Below are 23,126 nucleotides of genomic sequence, written 5' to 3'. Positions count from 1 at the left end.
CTCTTGGTGTGACCTTATGTTTGACCTTTACCATATGCAGATAAATGTGTTACCTTGATTTACATTTTAGGTTTCTGTGATGTTAGAGATTCTCAGAGTTCTTTCCCCAAATGGGGCAACTCGTAGGCAATGGCTCAAGAGTCTGTCAAAATGTACGGATGGACCAATTGTTGACTAGGGCATACAGTGCTAAGGTGAATGCCTGAAGTCTGGCCAACTGTACTGATCCCTGTGTCCTGTCCTTATCAGAAGCATCTTGGTTATAGGATGAAAAGCATAAGCTCTCCAGCAAACTGTGTTGCACACAATGCTTGTGATATCATCCATAAAGCGTACAAACCATTGTTTTTCACTCCATTGATCTCAAGGGGTTCTGCAGGTAGCCATAAGGTCTGGGAGAGGGGTGGCATCCCCCAACACCATGGTATTTGGCAAGGAACTAAAGCCAGGGGAGGCCACCCCTTCCTCCAAGTGGTATATGACAGAAGACTCGGGTTTTTCTCCATCTTATAGCAAAGAGGCCTCAGTAACCATGCCCAGCTTGTAGTGCCATGGCTTCCATGACCCAAGGCACAATAGGCAGCTGGGTATGGAGGGTCACAGGTTCAGGGACTGTGATAGCCTCTATTTCTAAGACAGCCCACTATGCAGCTAGCAATTGTCATGCTAATTGTGTATAGAACAGGTCCAAGGATGACAGTTTCTTGCATCAGAAACCCTTGGCAATTCATGGTAATCATGGATGGTCCAGAGAATCTAGGAGAAATGAGGAAGTTGCTAAAACCTCCACGGTGAAGCACATCTGGGGTCACTAACAATAATGTCTCTCATATTGCAATTTTGACGGATTCTAGCATCTTCTGTTGGAAGGGATCCCCATTCAAGATGAACTGATTTGTAGGAAACAGGATAAATGGGCTTCAACAAAATTCATAAAAGAGGAATATTTTATCTCCAGAACACAAATTAGCCTAAAAGAAGTTGTGGGTGCTGACAGGGTCAATAGCTGCTTTTCTGACAGTGTCAGAGACAGAATGGTCTTCAGTTTAGCAAATAATGTGTAGGTATTAAAACAAAGTGGTAGGCCCTTGCACTACATGTGGAACAATGGCCATCCCATTTTGTCAGCAATTTTGTGACTATCTGTATTTCCTGAATGAGTGTGTCAAATGAATCTCCTCGGGGAAGGGTGTCATCAACGTAATGTCATACCTCTACACCTAGAAAAAGCTCAGTACAGTTAAGATCTTGCCAGCAAAGATAGTGTACGATGGCAAAGCTGTTGAGGTATATCCCATGAGCAGCCAGGTAAATGTTTATTGTGTCCCTTCCGAGGTGAAGGCAAACTGAGGCTGAACGGCTGCTGAAATACACAGTGAACAGAACAAATTAGCCAAATCTATAAAAGCAAAATATTTACCAGTCACAAACTGGATGAAGTCAGTAATGTCAACAACATTGGGTATGAGGACCTTAATGTGTGGGTCTACAACATTAGCATTATGGTAATCCACCATAGGTTCCATTCATTTGAAGTTTAAGAACAGGCTAAGGCCAGCCCGTTGGCTCCTGCCTATAATCCCAGCACTTTGGGAGGCCGAGGCAGGTGGATCACAAGGTCAGGAGATCGAGACCTTCCTGGCTGACACGGTGACGCCCCATCTCTACTAAAAACACAAAAAATTAGTCGGGCATGGTGGTCTGTGCCTGCAGTCCTAGCTACTCAGGAGGCTGAGGCAGGAGAATCATTTGAACCCAGGAGGCGGAGGTTGCAGTGAGCCGACATTGCGCCACTGCACTCTAGCCTGGGCAACAGAGTGAGACTCCATCTCAAAAAAAAAAAAAAAAAGGCTAAATTGGGTCGTTAAAGGAGAAGACATGGGGATAATCACCCTTTCACCAAATAGGCCTTGTATCAGGGGCTGCCATATTTGTAGACTCTATTCTAATTTATAGTGGGCTGTATTAACCTATTTTAACTGGGGTATAGTCCTTGGGATCTCACATTGCCAAACTGATACACATGTGCCAAATACTCAATTTTATCACTCATTACATCAGAGTACTCATACCCACTACGGGATATTTTAAGGCAATGAATGGTACAAATGTGAGGAATTCAGGTAAGGCAATAATTTTGATAGTTAATGTGAGGCATATTTGTTTATCTCTTTCATGTTCAGGAACTCCCCTTAGATAATAGGAGGTACCTTGCTTAAATATAGTGGGATCCTGACATATAACCAATTTGAACCCCAGTATTAATTAAGGTCATGAAGTTTTGCCACCCACTGCATTTCAACACCAATCAGCACCCTTTTATCTTTTTGCTCTTTTAGTAAAATCTTTCCATAAATTCTGGATTCTAATTGGGTCAAATTGTGGATCTCCGTTTCCTGTTGGTTTCCTTGTGCTCTCATATCTGCTGTTTTTCTTTCTTTTACAATCGTGTGTCACTTAACAATGGAGATACATTCTGAGAAATGTCATGTGTCATTAGGTTATTTCATCACCGTTGTATGAATATCACAGAGTGTACTTACACAAACCTAGATGGTAAAGACTACTACACACCTATGTTATACGGTATGGACTATTGCTCCTAGACTACACACCAGTACAGCACGTTGCTATACTAAATACTATAGGCAATTTTAACACAATTTGTGTATCTTTGTATTTGTGCATCTGTATATCTAAACCTACCTAAACATAGAAAAGGCACAGTAAAAATATGGTATAAAAGACAAAAATATGGCCAGGTGTGGTCTCTCACGTTTATAATCCCAGCATTTTGGGAGGCCAAGGCAGGCGGGTTACTTGAGCAGGAGTTGGAGACCAGCCTGGCCAACATGGCAAAACTCCGTCTTTACTAAAAATACAAAAGTTAGCCAGGCATGGTGGCGGGTACCTGTAATCCCAGCTACTCAGGAGGCTGGGGCAGGAGAATTACTTGAATCCGGGAGGTAGAGGTTGCAGTAAGCGGAGATCGCACCATTGCATTCCAGCCTGGGTGACAAGAGCGAAACTCCGTCTCAAATAAAAAAAAAAAAAACAAAAATATGGTACACTTGTATTGCGCACTTACCATGAATGAAGCTTGTAGGACTGGAAGTTGTTCTGGGTGGGTCAGTGAATGAGTGGTGAGTGAATGTGAAGGCCTAGGACATTACTGTACGTTAATGTACACTTAGTCTACATCAAAATCATGTTTTAATAATAAATTAACCTTAGCTTACTGTAACTTTTTACTTAATAAACTTTTTTTTTTTTTTGAGACGGAGTTTCACTCTTGTTACCCAGGCTGGAGTTCAATGGCGCGATCTCGGCTCACTGCAACCTCTGCCTCCTGGGTTCAGGCAATTCTCCTGCCTCAGCCTCCTGAGTAGCTGGGATTACAGGCACGTGCCACCATGCCCAGCTAATTTTTTTTTTTTTTTGTATTTTTAGTAGAGACGGGGTTTCACCATGTTGACCAGGATGGTCTCGATCTCTCGACCTCGTGATCCACCCGCCTCGGCCTCCCAAAGTGCTGGGATTACAGGCTTGAGCCACCGCGCCCGGCCACTTAATAAACTTTTTTAAATTTTTAAAGCTTTTTTACTATTTTGTAATAATGCTTAGCTTTTGAAACACAAACACATTGTACAGCTATATAGAAATATTTTCTTTCTTTATATTCTTATTCTATGAGCTTATTTCTGTTTTAAAATGTATTTATTAATTTTTCTTAAAAACTAAGATACATGCAAATTAGCCTAGCCCTACACAGAGTCAAGATCGCCAATATCACTGTCTTCCACCTCCACATCTTGTTCCACCAGCAGTTCTTCAGGAGCAATAATACGCATGGAGCTGTCATCTCCTAAAACAATGCCTTCTTCTAGAATACCTCCTGAAGGACCTGCCTGCCATTTATAGTTACCTTTTCTTTTAATAAGTAGAAAGATTACACTCTAAAATAATAATAAAATTTGTGATATAGTAAATGCATAAACATGGTTTTTTTTATCTTTTTTTTTTGAGACAGGATCTTGCTCTCTCACCCAGGCTGGAGTGCAGTGGAACAACCTTGGCTCACTACAAGCTCTACCTCCCAGGTTCAAGTGATTCTCATGCCTCAGCCTCCAGAGTACCTGAGACTACAGGCGTGCATCATCACACCCAGCCAAGTTTTTTTTTGAAGATATATTTTCACCCTGTTGGCCAGACCGGTCTCAAACTCCTAGCCTCAAGTGATCTGTCCACCTTGGCCTCCCAAAGTGGTGGGATTACAGGCATAAGCCACCACACCTAGCTGTTTTTTAGCATTATCAATTATTGTGTACCAATTATTATGTATGACTAGGTAACAATTATTATGTACAACTGGAAATGCAGGCTTCTTTACACCAACATCACCATCAATACGTGAGTAACACGTTGCACTACAATGTTACAACAGCTATGACATCACCAGGTCATAGGAATTTTTCAGCTCCATTACAGTCTTATGAGACCACTGTCCTCATATGTGGTCTGTCATTGACCAAAGCATCATAATGCTGTACATGACTGTACTTCTTTTTTGTTGTTGCTGTTGTTACTGGATATATTTCTGGGAGTCCCTACCCTGCTCATATTTATAAATGTCTTCCTTCAGAAAGTTGCCCGTCAACACTGTGATTGTAAGGGGCCTCCCCAAAGGCAATGGTGGTCATATGAGAGTAAAGGACTAGGCCGGTCGCGGTGGCTCAAGCCTGTAATCCCAGCTCTTTGGGAGGCTGAGGCGGGTAGATCACGAGGTCAAGAGATCGAGACCATCCTGGTCAACATGGTGAAACCCCGTCTCTACTAAAAATACAAAAAATTGGCTGGGCATTGTGGCGCATGCCTGTAACCCCAGCTACTCAGGAGGCTGAGGCAGGAGAATTGCCTGAACCCAGGAGGCGGAGGTTGCGGTGAGCCGAGATCGCGCCATTGCACTCCAGCCTGGGTAACAAGAGCGAAACTCCGTTTCAAAAAAAAAAATTATCTAAACTTCCAAGTTAGCTAAATCTATGAGAGGTTCTACAGGAGTCAACAATACAACACAGCACAGCACAACTAAAAAACAAGGTAGCCTTGCAGGTTCAATGTTTATGCTTGCCATCAGAAACAGTTAGCCATAGCAATTAAGGAAAGATACTCCCTTCCCCACATGGTGGCTCTCTCCTTACCTGAGCACCAAGCTCACTGTGCCAATTGGTCTTGCCATCCTGCAGAAGAAGGAGGGACCCCACCCAAACTTTGATTCCAATGTTCAGACTGATAATACCTCACACACAGAGGGTATGAAAATGTTTACTACTTACTTATATAAATGATGCATTTCTAGAGAGAGCAAGGCAAGTCTCCCGAGCAGGATAGAAAAAGGAAAGGAAACTAACTTGAGTTTTTCTTGTGCTTAAAGGATGAGGCAGGAGTGAGGGTTCTTTCATTCAGGATGACACTTGCATGATCTGAATCTCTTGCTAGCTCCAAAGGAGGAAGCACTCAGGCTTTCTAATCACCTTACCCAGTTGTGGGGCAGAAAATGAAGAGGGAGAGGTGAGGCTTAAAAGACGTCAGTAGTTAAATCTTATATTTTAAAAATTAAGTGAGATTCTTTATTATACATACTCACTAAGAAGGTTGTAATTAAAAACAACAACAACAACAACAACAAGGAAAACAACAAGTGTTAGCAAGGATGTGGAGAAATCGGAACACTCAAACATTCCTGGTGGGAATGTACGTGTAGAGCCATTTTGGAAAAGTTTGACAGTTCTTCAGAGTTAAATATAGAGTCACTATCAATTTCACTCCTAGGCACATACAGCAGAGAAATGAGAACATATGTTAGTGCAAAAATGTATACCAAATGTATAAAATAAAAGCTCATAGCAGCATTATTCATAATAGCCAAAAAGTACAAACAACTCATCTGTCCATCTACAATCTGATAACAAATACATAAAAGGTATTCATACAATGGAATATCTTTCAGCCATAAAAAGGAATGGAAATACTGAGACATGCAACAGTATGGATAAACTTTGAAAACATTATGCTAAGTGGAAGAAGCGAGACACAAAAGGCCACATATTGCAAGACTCTATTTATATGAAAAGCCCAGAATAGGGAAATTCAGAGAGACAGAGAGTATATTAGTGGTTGCCACTGGCTGGGAGAATGGGGACTTGGGGGTGAATACTAATGTGTACAGGATTTCTTTTTGGGGTGATGAAAATGTTCAGGAATGAAATAGTGTTGATGGTTGCACAACTTCGTAAACATGCTTTTAAAATCACTTAATTTTATACCTTAAAATGTTCATTTTTATTTTTTGTGCATTATATATTAATTTAAATATAGAATTACTAACAAAAAAAAAAAAAAAGGCCAGGCACAGTGGCTCACGCCTGTAATCCCAGCACTTTGGGAGGCCGAGGCGGGTGGATCACAAGGTCAAGAGATCAAGACCATCCTGGTCAACATGGTGAAAGCCCGTCTCTACTAAAAATACAAAAAATGAGCTGGGCATGGTGGCAAGCACCTGTAATTCCAGCTACTCAGGAGGCTGAGGCAGGAGAATGGCTTGAACCCAGGAGGCAGAGGTTGCGGTGAGCCGAGATCGCGCCATTGCACTCCAGCCTGGGTAACAAGAGCAAAACTCCATCTCAAAAAAAAAAAAAAAAAATAAGCAAGGTAGAATAAAAAAAAATATTACCAGATAGGCCAGGTGCTATACCTCACTCCTGTAATCCCAGCACTTTGGGAGGCTGAGGCAGGAGGATCATTTGAGGTCGGGAGTTCACGACCAACCTGGCCAACATGGCGAAACTCCATCTCTACTAAAAATACAAAAATTAGCTGGGCGTGGTGGCAGGTGTCTATAATCCCAGCTACTCAGGAGACTGAGGCATGAGAATTGCTTGAACCTGGGAGGCAGAAATTGCAGTTAGCCAAGACTGTGCCACTGCACTCCAGCCTGGGCAATAGAGTGAGACTCATTCTCAAAAAAAAAACAAAAACAAAAAATATTACTAGATAAACAAAAACTGGGGGAATTTGTTGTTACCAGATCTGCCTTGCAAGAAATACTAAAAGACAGCCAGGCGCGGTGGCTCACGCTTGTTATCCCAGCACTTTGGGAGGCCGAGGAGGGTGGATCATGAGTTCAAGACATCGAGACCAACCTGGCCAACATGGTGAAACCCCGTCTCTACTAAAAATACAAAACTTATGTGGGCATGGTGGCACGTGCCTATACTCCTAGCTACTCAGGAGGCTAAGGCAGGAGAATTGCTTAAACCTGGGAGGCAGAGGTTGCAGTGAGCTGAGTTCACACCACTGCACTCCAGCCTGGCAACAGAGCAAGACTCCAATTCAAGAAAATAAAATAAAAAAAGAAGGAAATACTAAAAGAATTTAATGCTAAAAGAAGTTATTCAGACTGAAAGATGACTCCAGAGTGTACTATGAATCCACACAAAAACAAATAGCAATGGTAAAGGCAATTATGAAGATAAATATAAAAACAGAATAACTAATATTTCTTCTAACATGTTTAAAAGTCAATGGAATAAAAGAATATCTATAAAATTATTCATAAGGCATAAACATATAAAAATGTAATACAATAACAAAAGAGTGATAAAATTTAATGAGCTGTTAACCCACGTAACAACATGAGTGAATCTTAAACGCGTATTTTAAGTGAAAAAGAGAGTCTGAAAAGAAGACATACTGCATTGTTCCATTTATGTAACACTGTTCAAAAACAAAATCATAGAGGAAAAGGATCAGTAGTTGCCAAGAATTTAGGGAGGGAAGTAGGGTTGACCAGATGAAGTACAGAGTGTACTTTTTAGGTTGGTGAAAATATTCTGTATGGCATTGCAGTGGTACACAATGTTATTCATTTGTCAAAACCCACAGAACCTTACAGCATAAGAGTGAACCGTAATTTATGTAAATGTTTTAAATGTCAACTAGGAGAGCAAGGGATAACAGGATGGAATGCATATGGTGACAAAAATTTTAACTGAATTACAGATGTATGCTAGAACCTCCCTAAAGAGGGGAGAAAGGGCCGGGCACGGTGGCTCAAGCCTGTAATCCCAGCACTTTGGGAGGCCGAGGCAGGTGGATCACGAGGTCAAGAGATCGAGACCATCCTGGTCAACATGGTGAAACCCCGTCTCTACTAAAAATACAAAAAATTAGCTGGGCATGGTGGCGCGTGCCTGTAATCCCAGCTACTCAGGAGGCTGAGGCAGGAGAATTGCCTGAATCCAGGAGGCGGAGGTTGCGGTGAGCCGAGATCGCGCCATGGCACTCCAGCCTGGGTAACAAGAGCGAAACTCCGTCTCAAAAAAAAAAAAAAAAAAAAAAAGAAAGGGATCTTGGAGAAATGGCTAATTCTAGGTAGGGCTGGGGAATGGAATATACAATATGAGCCTGGTGTATCTTGTGTTCCAGAAAGTAAGGAAGTACTAAAAAAAAAACAAAACAGAGGCCGGGTGCGGTGGCTCAACCCTGTAATCCCAGCACTTTGGGAGGCCGAGGCGGGTGGATCACAAGGTCAAGAGATCATGACCATACTGGTCAACATGGTGAAACCCCGTCTCTACTAAAAATACAAAAAATTAGCTGGGCCTGGTGGCGTGTGCCTATAATCTCAGCTACTCAGGAGGCTGAGGCAGGAGAATTGCTTGAACCCAGGAGGCGGAGGTTGCGGTGAGCCGAGATCGCGCCATTGCACTCCAGCCTGGGTAACAAGAGTGAAACTCCGCCTCAAAAAGAAAAAAAAAACAAAACAAAACAGTGGGGTATGTCAAGAGACACAAGAGTGAATCTAAAATTGCCCCAATAACCAAAGGTGGAGCAGATTTTTTTTTTTTTTTTTTTTTTTTTTTGGGACAGAGTCTTGCTCTGTTGCCCAGGCTGGAGTGCAGTGGTGTGATCTCGGCTCACTGAAACCTTCGCCTAAAGGGTTGAAGCAATCTCCTGTCTCAGCCACCCAAGTAGCTTGGATTATAGGTGGCTACTCTTTTTTTTATATTGGCTACTTTTTCTATTTTTAGTAGAGATAGGGTTTCGCCATGTTGGCCAGGATGGTCTTGAACTCCTGACCTCAAGTGATTCACCTGCCTTGGCCTCCCAAAGTGCTGGGAATACAGGCATGAGCCACCGTGCCTGGCCCAAAGCTGGAGCAATTTGAGCAATAAAGTAAATAATGTAAATAATGTAGTACTGGACTAGAACCCAGAGTATAAAATAAATATTCATGGGTCAATATTGATACGGACAAATGAATGGATGTGTAAATGGAGGACAGAAGTCAAATCTCTTGTAGAGAAAATTTCCAAACTCCCCCAAAAGGGGATGCATAACACCCATCCCTTACATTTGGACTACACATAGTGGCTTCCCTGAAAAGAGTACAGAATGGGAAGGTGAAAAAAAGTGATTTTACAGTGGAATCACCTGGCAAACACTACCCCAGACCAGTACTCAAGAATCCTCTCATCACAGATAAGTCATATTCACAGGATGTCCTCATTGTGCAATGAGAATAGTACTTTATCTCTGTGCCCTCTAAGAAACAAAACAAAAACCCATTCGCTAGTCTAACCATGATAAAAATATCAGACAAACTCAAACTGAGGGACATTCTACAACCTTGATGAATACTCCTCAAAACCGTGAAGGTCATCAAAAACAAGGAAAGCCTGAGAAACTGGCATAACCAAAGGTATCCTAGGGAAATATAATGACTAAATGTAATATAATATGCTGGAGGTTTTTTTTAATTTTCTCTTTTCCATTTTTTGTATTTTATTTAGTTTTATTTATATCTCTTTTGGTTTATTTAATTTGAAACAATCTTTTTTTTTTTTTTTTTGAGACGGAGTTTCGCTCTCGTTACCCAGGCTGGAGTGCAATGGCGCGATCTCGGCTCACCGCAACCTCTGCCTCCTGGGCTTAGGCAATTCTCCTGCCTCAGCCTCCTAAGTAGCTGGGATTACAGGCACACGCCACCACGCCCAGCTAGTTTTTTGTATTTTTAGTAGAGACGGGGTTTCACCATGTTGACCAAGATGGTCTCGATCTCTCGACCTCATGATCCACCCGCCTCGGCCTCCCAAAGTGCTGGGATTACAGGCTTGAGCCACCGAGCCCGGCCTCTTTGAAACAATCTTTAAGCAACTTTTAATAAAAGAAAGGGATCTTGGAGAAATTCTTTAATAAACACACATTTTTGTGCCTTTCCTTGCCAAAAGTATGCCTTGCTTTTCTTTTTATTTCTCTCTCTCTCTCTCTTTTTTATTGTTTTTGATATAGGGTCTTGCTCTGTCACCCAGGCTGGAGGGCAGTGTCACAATCACGGCTCACTGCAGCCTTGACCTCCCAAACTCAAGTGATTCTCACAACATAGCCTTCTGAGGACTAGCTGGGACCACAGGTGTGTGCCATCATGCCCAGCTAATTTTTTTTTCTTTTTTGTAGAGACAGGATCTCTCTATGTTGCACAAGCTGGTCTCAAACTCCTGGATCAAGCAACCCTCCTGCCTTGGCTTCCCAGGATCTCTCTATGTTGCACAAGCTGGTCTCAAACTCCTGGATCAAGCAACCCTCCTGCCTTGGCTTCCCAGGATCTCTCTATGTTGCACAAGCTGGTCTCAAACTCCTGGATCAAGCAACCCTCCTGCCTTGGCTTCCCAAAGTGCTGGGATTACGGGCATGAGCCACTGCTCAAGGCCTCAAATTTTTGTTCATTAACAAATCTAAATATATTTAGTTTTTCTATACCATTTAAAAATAAGATGCCAAAATATATCAACTTAAACTTATGCTTAATAATTAATGTTTAATATTTTAACTTAAATGACTCAGGCATTTTATGATTATTAATTTAAATATTAACATGACTTTAAGATTTTAAATTACTGAAAAGAAGTTTTAAACTGACATGGGTACCCTCCCTCATGTCTTCTCCAGTCACCCTAAGTCTTAAGCAGCCATGTGGCACCCAGGATGTCTAAAGGAGGACTGGGCCCCAAATTTTTTAATTAAGGAAATCTGAATAATGTATGGACTTTTGTTGATAACAATATATCAATATTGGTTCATTAGTTGTGACATATGTACATTAATAATTTAATATGTCAACAATAGCAGAAACTGAATGTGGGGTATAGAGGAACTTTCTGGACTATGTAGGTAATATTATTGTAAATCCAAAATAAAGTTTATTTTAAAAATTACACATGTGGCTTACATTATATTTCTGTAGGACCATACTGCCCTAAGCAATCTCATTCACCCCCGTAGTTTCAACTTTTTCTATGTCAATAAACATCCAATGTTTATCTTCACCCCAGATCCCCCTCTTAAACTCCAAGCAATATATCTAACTGCCAACCAGACACATCTGTGTGGTTATCCCACAAACACATGAAAGTGGACATGACCTCCCTGCCCCTTCTTCAATGGCACCATATCCTCTGAGTCACCCAAGCCAGAAACAAAAACAGCATCATCCTAAATTCCTCCTTTGCTTCCATATTTAGCCATCTACATCTTACTCATTCAATCAAATTAATATTATTTTTGTCTGTCTTCATTTCTTTGTCCCCAGTATCTTGAAGTATAGCATCTTTCCATTTGAATTAATTTTTAAAGATGCAGTTCCTGTTTTTCTAAACAAAACCTTATCCAAGGGCACAGTAAATAAGAAATAGAACAGAGTAATTGTTGTTGAGGCACAAGCAGGGAACCCAGAAACCTGACCCTTCCTTACCCAAGTTTCTGGAAAGGCTGGAGGAGCAAAATTCAAAAAATCACAGCTCTACACCTAACTTAAAATTATCTTTATTACATCACCTTTGACTTCTCTGAAATACTAATTATTTATCTATGAAATATAAATGGGGCCGGGCGCGGTGGCTCAAGCCAGTAATCCCAGCACTTTGGGAGGCCGAGGCAGGTGGATCATGAGGTCAAGAGATCGAGACCATCCTGGTCAACATGGTGAAACCCCGTCTCTACTAAAAATACAAAAAAATAGCTGGGCATGGTGGCGCGTGCCTGTAATCCCAGCTACTCAGGAGGCTGAGGCAGGAGAATTGCCTGAACCCAGGAGGCGGAGGTTGCGGTGAGCCGAGATCGTGCCATTGCACTCCAGCCCGGGTAACAAGAGTGAAACTCTGTCTCAAAAAAAAAAAAAAAAAAAGAAAAAAATAAATATAAATGGTATTACCTAACTTATACGCTTGTGTTAGAACCAGAGACAGTATTCTCAAAGCATGCAATATGCTGTTAAACACGGTCTATAGTAAAAATAAAATGGGGGCCAACTTGTAGTAACAGCAAACTACAAACACTTTCAAATATATAGAATGAATATGTTACCTTGCTCAATAGGAACTTGGAGTTCTAATTCAGTGACCTTTCAAGAGTGATAATCTGATCATGACATCCCCCCATTTAAACCCCTCTCCATTGAGTTCCAGCCTATTAGCATAAAAAAGGCCATCCCGCCGGGAATGGTGGCTCAGGCCTGTAATCCCAGCACTTTGGGAGGCTGAGGCGGGTGGATCACCTGAGGTCGGGAGATCAAGACCAGCCTGACCAACATGGAGAAACTCTGTCTCTACTAAAAACACAAAATTAGCTGGGTGTGGTGGTGTACGCCTGTAATCCCAGCTACTCCTGAGGCAGGAGAATCATTTGAACCTGGGATGAGGCAGCTGCAGTGAGCCGAGATCGTGCCATTGCACTCCAGCCTGGGCAACAAAAGTGAAACTCCATCTCAAACAAACAAACAAAAAAAGCTGTCCATGACCTTACTGACTGCCTACCTCTCTTACCACTCTTTACCTTCTTCTATTATCTCATACCATCTTTCAGTATCTAGCACAGATGCTATCGTCACCCAAAAGACTTCCTTGCTACCTGCACCCTGCAATTAGATCACATTCCTTTGTGCTTCCACAGTATCATGTTATTTAACTGTGTAATTGCTGTTTACATGTTCCTCCTTCACACAAAACTAAGACGTCTTTGAGGGTAGGTCTTTGTCTGACTCATCTAAATATCCAGTATCTTGTTTGGGGCACAGCTGGTGTCAATCAAAAATAATCACTAGGGCAACTCCAACCCTAAATCTCCTCAGTTTCCTAAAGGTCTCAGAGTCAGTCTATATATTCAGGCCTCAACCAGGAGATAACAGTCATCCGAAGCCTAGAAATCCTAAATGGAAAGGAAGCAGGGATTTGGCCTGGGAACCCAAAACTCTCCAAGAGTTAAGTATGTTCTGTATTTTTTCCCTAGGAAGGTAGGCAAAAGGCAGGAAAAGGGCTGCTATTGTTTGGATACAGTTGTCTTCACCAAAACTCATGCTGGAACTTAATCCCCAGTGTGACAGTGTTAGAGGTGGGGCCTCATTGGAAGTGTTTGGGTCATGGTGGCAAATACTTCATGAATGGCTTGGTGTCATTCCCACAAATGTGAACGAGTTCTCATGTGATTAGTTTGTGTGACAGTGGGTTGCTATAAGACCAGGGTGTCCCTCAAGTTTTGTCCCTTTGCACAAGGCCATGTCCCCCTGTAGCAGGAACAGCAGGGAACAAACCTCTCAAACACCAAACTGAGGAAGTAAGTGGCTTTTTTTTTTTTTTTTTTTTTTTTAGATTGAGTTTCACTCTTGTTACCAAGGCTGGAGTGCAATGGCACAATCTCGGCTCACCACAACCTCCGCCTCCTGGGTTCAGGCAATTCTCCTGCCTCAGCCTCCTGAGTAGCCGGGATTACAGGCATGCGCCACCATGCCCAGCTAATTTTTTTTGTATTTTTAGTAGAGACGGGGTTTCGCTATGTTGACTAGGATGGTCTTGATCTCTTGACCTCGTGATCCACCCGCCTCGGCCTCCCAAAGTGCTGGGATTACAGGTGTGAGCCACGGTGCCCAGCTGGAAGTGGCTTTTTTATTCGGCCAGGAGATGCGGGGGGCTTCAGCCTCATTCACCGAGCTCCCTGAGCTGCGGCTTCTCTCCCCTTTTATAGGCTGACAATGCTAAAAGGGAAACTGAGGCAGAACTGTGTCATTGTCTATTTGCTAGATGTCCAACCTTGCAATCTTTTGGCTTCACTGATTTGCGAATTCATATACAGCATGAGCAGGGACCAGCAAGGGAGGGGGGCAGACAGAGACAAGACAAAAGCAACAAGCTGTTTGTTGGCAGAGGTGTTTCCAAGAGGGAGTCTGGTCCAGGGAGATATGGGAGAGTGAACCAGTGCCGGGCTCGAGCCCGCAGAGATTGCATTCATTTGCAGCTCCTTCAAGGTGAACAGATAGCAGAGACGCTGGGAACTAAAGAGGGAGTCATTTTCCCAGCTCTTTGGTATTTTATTTTATTTTTTTCCCTTCTTCACTCTCCTTCCCATCTGGAAGCAGGGGGAAGAGGTGAAGTTGAAGGAGGCAATGGGGTCTCCCCTCTCACTCCTTAGATCTTCCCCATGTTATGATACAGCACAAAAACCCTCACCAGAAGCTGGGCAGATGCCAACACCATGCCCCTAGAACTGCCCAGCCTGCATAACCATGAACTAAATAAACATATTTTTAAAAATAAATCTGTTATGATAACATTAAGCAGACTAAGGGACATCTCTTTGACAAGAAAGAGGGATTTGGCTAAGAAGGATGAGGTTTTTTGGGTTTTTTTTTTTCCTGGAAAGGTGGTACAAAGGATTGTGATCTGAACATCATTTCACATGCCTGGCCCCATACGAGAAGAAAACAAATTTAAGGGATGGGGATTTGAGAAGAGGTCAAGCTTCAAAATGATGGCCAGGGCATTTTATATATGATGATGATGACCATAGTTGAGAAACAAAACTCAGGATACCGACTACTGAAAGTCATTAATTGAACAGTCCTGCAAAATGATAAGATGGAAGTCATTTTAAATTACACTTTTACTTAAAAGAATAGTTACCTGTGCAAGAGTAGGATTGGCATAGGTTATGAAGACACCGTAAATCTAGGTTTTAATCTCAGTTCAGCTTCTAACAGATGGTTATGTGTGTCACTTCATCTTGAAGTCAGTTTCCACCCCCATAGGGTTGTTGGCACAATTCAAGAGAATTTATGAAAACCCCTTGATACAGGGAACACAATGCATTTTTAATATCCAAATACATGCTTATATTTGTTCATGTCACAACATATACAGAAAATGATCATTTCATGACATACTGGGTAAAATAGAAGAGGTTTCTCTTCCATGAGGGCTAACTAAAGTGATACATATCATAGCATAAATTTAAGCATTTCTAAAACTATTGCTTTCCACTTGTGCCTTTTCCTTAGCTCTACTAGACCACAGAGTAACCTCTAAATTGCCCATTACTTTAGGTTCAAGGCTAAATGGCATACCCATTCAGCTACTTTACATGGTCTAAATAACCACTTGCTCTCTGGTGCCACTCACCACTTTTTTTGTCAAAATTCAGTTCTTAACATGGTCTCTTCTAGGAAGCCTTCTCTGAGCCCTTAAAATAGGTTAGAGGACCTTCCTCTATGTCTCTACTGCTGCCACCAGACCTTCGTCTCTCCTCCAGCAAGCACCAGCTGTTGCAATGTCTATGTCTATCTCACTCAGTTGAAAATACATTTAAGTCAATTACATGTTCTCATTATCCAGCTAGTCATCACTATGTTTTTACTTAATTGATTAATTAATTAATGATCTGTCTTTCCTAAAACTTATCAATCCATCCTAAGGGTTGCAATCTATCTTCCCCACTATTTTCCCATCACATCTGACATTCTCAGACTGTATGTTTTCCTTTCTCACCTTCTTTGACTCTCCCTTTGTTCACTTACACTTCTTGCCTTTCAGGACTCTAGAAACATATTCTTATAAACAAGAAGACAAACAGAGGGAATGAAAAGTAGTAGCCTACTCCCACTTCCCCTTGAATCTACTGTTTCGCTGCTCTCCTTTCCACCTGGAATTTTTCTTTACGACCTCTAGAATCCCCCTTCCTAAAAAATAAGCTTGCCCACATCCTTCAGTGATTTATAGAATACCACTTCACCTCCTGGCCACAAATGAGATGTGGTTCCTTCCTAAGCCTAGTGATTCTCTTACACTCACGGTCCCAAAATTTCCAACTGGTAAACCATAGCACTCTGGTAAACCACAAATCTGTGTGTAACACACTATTCACGCAATATCTGTCAGATAGATAGCCTCAGGTGCAACATGCTGTAAAAGGTAACAGGTAAGGCCGGGCGCGGTGGCTCACGCCTGTAATCCCAGCACTTTGGGAGGCCGAGACGGGTGGATCACGAGGTCAAGAGATCAAGACCATCCTAGTCAACATGGTGAAACCCCGTCTCTACCAAAAATACAAAAAATTAGCTGGGCATGGTGGCGCATGCCTGTAATCCCAGCTACTCAGGAGGCTGAGGCAGGAAAATTGCCTGAACCCAGGAGGCGGAGGTTGCGGTGAGCCGAGATCGCGCCATTGCACTCCAGCCTGGGTAACAAGAGAGAAACTCCGTCTCAAAAAAAAAAAGGTAACAGGTATAGTATAACGTCCAATTGGTAATAAAGAGAGATGACATGTTTTCTGGAACAACTTTGCCTTGTGTAAGGGACTGTAGTTGTGTATTAAACAGGTTGACACAAATAGCAGCCAAAGGATGAAGGGAGATGAATAACCACAATAAATATGCCACTATTTTTAATGTCATATACTGAAAATTCAGATTCTTAACAAATATAGAAAAAGCAAAATAACAGTAAAAATAAAGCAGCAGTGAAATAAAACATGAAATAGACATCCCCTAACTATAACTATGATTTAATATTAATGAAATAACTAAAAATATAGTGAGGTCCAAGAAGTACATTAAATACTAATTTTAATTAGAATTTGCATTATTTCATTATTAGTTTTAATATACAAATCAATAACGTATACATACAACATTTTACATCTTCATGTCTGTGGTAATAGACTATTTTGTCGATCTTCTGAAAATTGAAAAACTTACACAATTATGTTCCCATCATAACCAACTACATATATGCCTTTCCTTGACTATATCAAGATCCCCCCTACTTCTTCCAGTTTCCTGACTGGAACACTCTTCATCACTCTTCTACCTTCATACCTCTTCTACTCATCCAGTATCAAGCATTACCTTCCCTCTCTAAAGCATTTTGGGATGTCCTCTCTGTGCTCCTACAGCCTGTCACCCCATTTGCCTATGCCCAGAGTATGCTCAATGCCGAAAGAGTATGAACACAGTATTCTTCACTGCTCTTTAGACACTGCCGATTTGCTCATATCCACACTAGAATGAGTCTTCTTTAAGGACAGGAGACCAGTGAGGTTTACCCTCGTACATCCTGTGCCCAGCATAAGACCAGATATATATATATATATATATAAAAGACCAGATATATGATAGTAAGCATTCTATAATTTTTTGCTAGATGAATGATTACATAAACAAATGAAAGCCATGTTTAGCCAATTTTCAATAAAATGCTGTAAGAGTCATTTAAATGTATTCAAAATAGCAAGGAAAAGAGCATAACAAAAGATCAGATAGCACTACTTTTAAAATAATAATCCCCATTTTAGTTTCTAAATACCAAAGTTCTCTGAAAAATTACATGTTTCCTTGTAAAATAGTTAATTTCAAGGGTGGGGCAGGGAGTGTACATGATGAGCCTAAAATATCTTATGCCAAAAAGCAAGGAAGCCAACAAAGACTAATGAGATAATGTGAAAAAAACAGAAGTTAAACAGAAGGGGCTCCTAATTTATAAAATGACATTGTTTAAGCATTTAAAAAAAAAAAATGCCCAGGATGGATTAATACACTTAAAATACATAAAAATCCATGAATTCCTAATGATATTAAAGAAAACAGTGGCAGTTGCTAAGAAACCAACTCATCACTATGAACACTGATAAATGACAAAAAGCAGCAGCAGCAGCAGCATTTATCTTATTACGAAATATACTTTAGGAAAAAAATTGCTGATACGGAAAAAGTCTTCTTTATAAAGTAATTCCAGTTAATAATGCAGAAAGACTGATATAATTAAATATCATTATTTTTCAATCTCTACTGAAATAATGAATTTAGGCAATTATCATCAATGGCTGCTAAAACCAATAGAAGAAAGGTTAGTAGGAAAAGCCACAATGGAGAGATCAGCCTGACAACACCTGAAATGACAAATCAATCCCAGCATCAACAAAAAATAAAATAAAATTAGACACGATAAAATACAATAGAAAATAAACAGTACTGCCTAAAATGAGACTTTCTCTTAAACAATAATCGAAATTGAATCTAATCAAGCCTCTGGCTCTAGATGTCAGTAAATAGGAAACATGGGGCTGGGAAAACAAAATAAATGCCACCTCAAGGAAGCAATCACCTAAATCCAGACAATGAAACAGTCTATAGAACTAATGACGTAGTTTCTTGAATTAACCAATGATCTTTTAAAAAGGGGGAACTACGCAATGGCTTTATAAGACTTAAGAGAAAAACATCCATTGGCAATAAATGGCCCTTGTTTGGATACTGACTTAACAAATCTCCTGTATAACTATAAGACAATTCACCAAGCACAGTGGCTCATGCCTGTAATCTCAGCACTCTGGAAGTCTGAGGTGGGAGGACTGCTTGAGGCCAAGAGTTCGAGACCAGCCTGGGCAACATATTCGAGAGCCCATCTCTATATAAAAAAATTTAGGCTGGGCATGGTGGTTCACCTGTGCAATCCCAGCATTTTGGGAGGCCAAGGTGGGCGGATTACCTGAGGTCATGAGTTTGAGACAAGCCTGACGAACATGGTGAAACCCTGTCTCTACTAAAAATACAAAATTAGCCGGGCGTGGTGGTGCATGCCTGTAATCCCAGCTACTCAGGAAGCTGAGGCAGGATCGCTTGAGCCCAGGAGACTGAGGCTGCAGTGAGCTTTAACCATATGTCTGTACTCCAACCTAGGCGACAGAGCTAAACCCCGTCTCAAAAAAAAAAAAAAGACAATCATGGAAATTTGAATATAGACTGAGTATTAGATGATATAAGAAATTATTATTGACTAGGTGCAGTGGCTCACACCAGTAATCCCAGCACTTTGGGAGGCCAAGGCGGGTGGATCACCTGAGGTCCATAGTTCAAGACCAACCTGACCAACATGGTGAAACCCTATCTCTACTAAAACTACAAAAATTAGCCAAGTATGATGGCAGGCTCCTGTAATCCCAGCTACTTGGGAGGTTGAGGCAGGAGAATCACTTGCCAGGAGGCAGAGGTTGCAGTGAGCCAAGATCACACCATTACACTCCAGCCTGTGCAACAGAGCAAGACTCTGTCACAAAACAACAGAAAAAAAAAAAAAAAAAAAAAAGAAATTATTATTTATCTTACTAAGTAAAATAATGATGTGGTGGTTACTTAACGCACCTATAAATTAGAGATACATAATGAGTTATTTACTCGTGTGATGACATATCTGGGATGTGGGGAAAAAAACAGGTGAGGAGATGCACAGTGGGCTGAAACGAGTCTGATAATATTTAAATGATATGTAATAATGATTTCAATAAACAGACATCAGTAATGGTCTTTGGAAAAGTTCCTAAGGGTTTTGGTGTCACAAAAGCTCTCCCTCATTGTGTATTCTTTTTTTTTTTTTTTTTGAGATGGAGTTTCGCTCTTGTTGTCCAGGCTGGAGTGCAATGGCGCAATCCTGGCTCACTGCAACCTCTGCCCCTTGGGTTCAAGCGATTCTCTTGCCTCAGCCTCCCGAGTAGCTGGGACTACAAGCATGCTAGTTTTGTATTTTTAGGAGAGACAGGGTTTCGCCATGTTGGTCAGGCTGGTCTCGAACTCCCTACCTCAGGTGATCCGCCCGCCTTGGCCTCCCAAAGTGCTGAGATTACACACGTGAGCCACCGCGCCCGGCCTGTTTATTCTTAAAGAAATAAAAACTGCCGGGCGCGGTGGCTCAAGCTTGTAATCCCAGCACTTTGGGAGGCCGAGGCGGGTGGATCACGAGGTCGAGAGATCGAGACCATCCTGGTCAACATGGTGAAACCCCGTCTCTACTAAAAATACAAAACATTAGCTGGGCATGGTGGCACGTGCCTGTAATCCCAGCTACTCAGGAGGCTGAGGCAGGAGAATTGCCTGAACCCAGGAGGCGGAGGTTGCGGTGAGCCGAGATCGCGCCATTGCACTCCAGCCTGGGTAACAAGAGTGAAACTCCGTCTCAAAAAAAAAAAAAAAAAAAAAAAAAAAAAGAAATAAAAACTATCCGTGGCCTAGAAAAGAGGATCACCCCTTATTTTGGCAAGCATAACACACAGAAGGGAGTCAACTGCTTGTTGAAAGAAAACTTTGGTTAAATTCGTCTTTAGATTCTGATAGAGCCTGAAAAACTCTGATTCTCACCATAAATTTAATGATCATTTGGGTAAAGGCAATAATGAACTGTGATTATTATTTAATAACTGATGTTCTCACAAGATAAATTTGACATGGTAACAAACGTAACAGAAAAGTACATTTCATATTGCAACAAATAGATTATTTAATACTTGCAAAGCTCTGAGAAAAAGTCTTTGTCTCAAAAAATGTCAGCTTGGTGTTTAATGTTGCTATCAGAGAGCAGAAAATAATTTGCATAATAAACTCAACTCATATAAAGTAATAAATTTGCGACTGGATGCCATGCCTGTCAACCATTTCTCCGCTAAGTTTTACAGGGGATGGGAAAGCTTACGCTCTCTGAAGCTAACACCTGGTTATAGGTATAATCCACTACGTTTGCCGCCCCCCCCCCCCACAAAATTTGGGGATTCAGTCCTATGGCAACATAAAAAATAAATGCAATGAGAAGACGGAAATCTGTGCAATAGTATCTAAATGATGTGTAATTTTGTTTAGAGGTAAAAAAATAAAAGAACATAATTTGAACAAGTGCCTATGTCTCTTAGGGCTCTAAGGTTTCTGCTTCTTTGCTTCTACTTTAAAAGAACCAAAAAAGAAAAAAAAAAAAAAAAAAAAGCCTTGACCTTGAAGTCACACCTACTTTTGCAAAGTACGCGTAATTCACCGGTCTCTGGAGGAGGGGAAGGGGAAAGACCAAAGGCCAGCAGGGGGAGTAAAACAGAGTTTAGGAAGGGGCTTGCAAAGAGTCGCAGGCTAAAAGGACGCGGGGCAGAAGGCGGAGGTGAGAGGTAAGAGGTAGGAGTGAACTGTGGTAGAGGGAACGACCCTGGCTCCAGACCAGAGAAGAGGCTCCGGGATAAAGAGGAGAGGTGAAGCATGACCGAGAGTCAGGTAGATAAAAGGACCACAAGAATCAGGAAGGGGAGTAGGATGGGACCTCCCTCTCCGGAGGAGAAGGGAGGAGATAGTGAGGCTATCAGAATCATATGCGTCAGAAGCATCCTTCCTACAACGTACGCGGGGATGAATTCTCCTTTCCACCCCACGTTGAGGCACAAAAGGAGGTCTCCCTGGAGTGCATGGGGATTTATTTGTGAGAATTACCAAGTCCCCTTCTTTACACTCACCTTGACGAAGAAGGCAGCGACGATGGCGTGACCGGAAGTGCCGTCCTCTTTTGTTTGGCGGAAGCTTTAGCTTCTGCAGCAGAGCCACCCCCTCCTTCACTTCAGGCGACTTCCTGTGCCTCTCTAGCAAGCTCTGCAATGCTCTATCTCACTGACTCCCTCACTAGATCAACACCTACGTTGTGTTGTAAACGGGCTGAGAGAATCACTAGCCTTTTACAAATCCCAGTTCTAGTCACGCCAGGAGCTGCCGTATCTCTGCCAAATCCATCAGGTGCAATTTGCCACCTCTCCTTATTGATTCGCCTTAGAAATATCTCCCTTCGGCCGGGCGCGGTGGCTCAAGCCTGTAATCCCAGCACTTTGGGAGGCCGAGGCGGGTGGATCACAAGGTCAAGAGATCGAGACCATCTTGGTCAACATGGTGAAACTCCGTCTCTACTAAAAATACAAAAAAAATAGCTGGGCATGGTGGCGCGTGCCTGTAGTCCCAGCTACTCAGGAGGCTGAGGCAGGAGAATTGCCTGAACCCAGGAGGCGGAGGTTGCGGTGAGCCGAGATCGCGCCATAGCACTCCAGCCTGGGTAACAAGAGCGAAACTCCGTCTCAAAAAAAAAAAAAAAGAAAGAAATATCTCCCTTCATCTTAGTCCCTTAACTTAGGCCTCATTTTCTCTGTCTTGGATGTCTACGGTGACATATTTACCAAACTGATTTACTGTTTCTGGCACACCACTTGGAAAAAATTCATTTGTATTAGCGGTATATTTCAAGCTTTTCAAAAAACCTTAAGTCTAAATAATTTTTGCTTTGAAATCGTCTCCAGAGTTACATACCATACTCGCATTCCAAAGAATAAAGGTGGACTCATGTAGAAAGCATTCTTGCATTATTTTACATACCCCCCAAGAAAAGGAAGAAAATGAAAACTGAAAAAAATGTTTCAATCATTTTTTAAAAAACTCTACTGTGGTTAAATACTTTCAGAACAAGTTTAACATTGAATTACTTATTGCCACTACCTCCAGAACGTTCTCCTGGCCCCCAAATCTAGACCACAGTTTTCACCAAAGGGGAGGATCTCTTTTTGTGGTTATTTTTAGTCAATCCACAAGTATATACTGAGCACCTACTATGTCCCAAATACTATGCTACACCCAGAGACACTACACTAGGAGCCCACAGCCTAGAGCTAAAATGACATTTAAACACTTAAGAGCCTAGCATAAAATATGTGTTTATCAGTATTTGTTGAATGAATAAATGACCAAAATGTGGTCAGAGCAAAGAAGGAAACTAGCAATAAGGTCTTTAGTTTTGCTGGTATTTTTACAATTTATTTCAACAATTTGAATCACATTTCCCACTAAACACTGCTTTAACTACATCCCATCAATCTTCACATTTTGTATTTTGTTATTTTTGTATAATGATTCTAATTTACTTCAAAATAGTGTCTATCTTTGTAGTTCCTGTTTGTTTGTTTGTTTT

General features: G+C 41.5%; 1 protein-coding gene across 2 annotated transcripts in view; it reads right to left on the bottom strand.

Moving 5' to 3' along the window:
* The window catches only part of MAGED1 (MAGE family member D1), a 113,455-nt gene extending 91,728 nt beyond the window's left edge, over positions 1-21,727 (bottom strand). Inside the window, exon 1 of one of the 2 annotated variants that reach the window (XM_003944964.3) lies at positions 21,637-21,727. The gene's annotated coding sequence lies outside the window, so the exon portion shown is untranslated. The remainder of the gene's footprint in view (positions 1-21,636) is intronic. The other variant, XM_010332964.2, reaches the window with a different exon arrangement.
* Between the last annotated feature and the right edge of the window lie 1,399 nt (positions 21,728-23,126).

This window comes from Saimiri boliviensis, chromosome X (assembly GCF_048565385.1).
Source record: "Saimiri boliviensis isolate mSaiBol1 chromosome X, mSaiBol1.pri, whole genome shotgun sequence".
NCBI classification, from domain to species: Eukaryota; Metazoa; Chordata; class Mammalia; order Primates; family Cebidae; genus Saimiri; species Saimiri boliviensis.
This window is presented reverse-complemented; position numbering and strand designations above follow the sequence as displayed.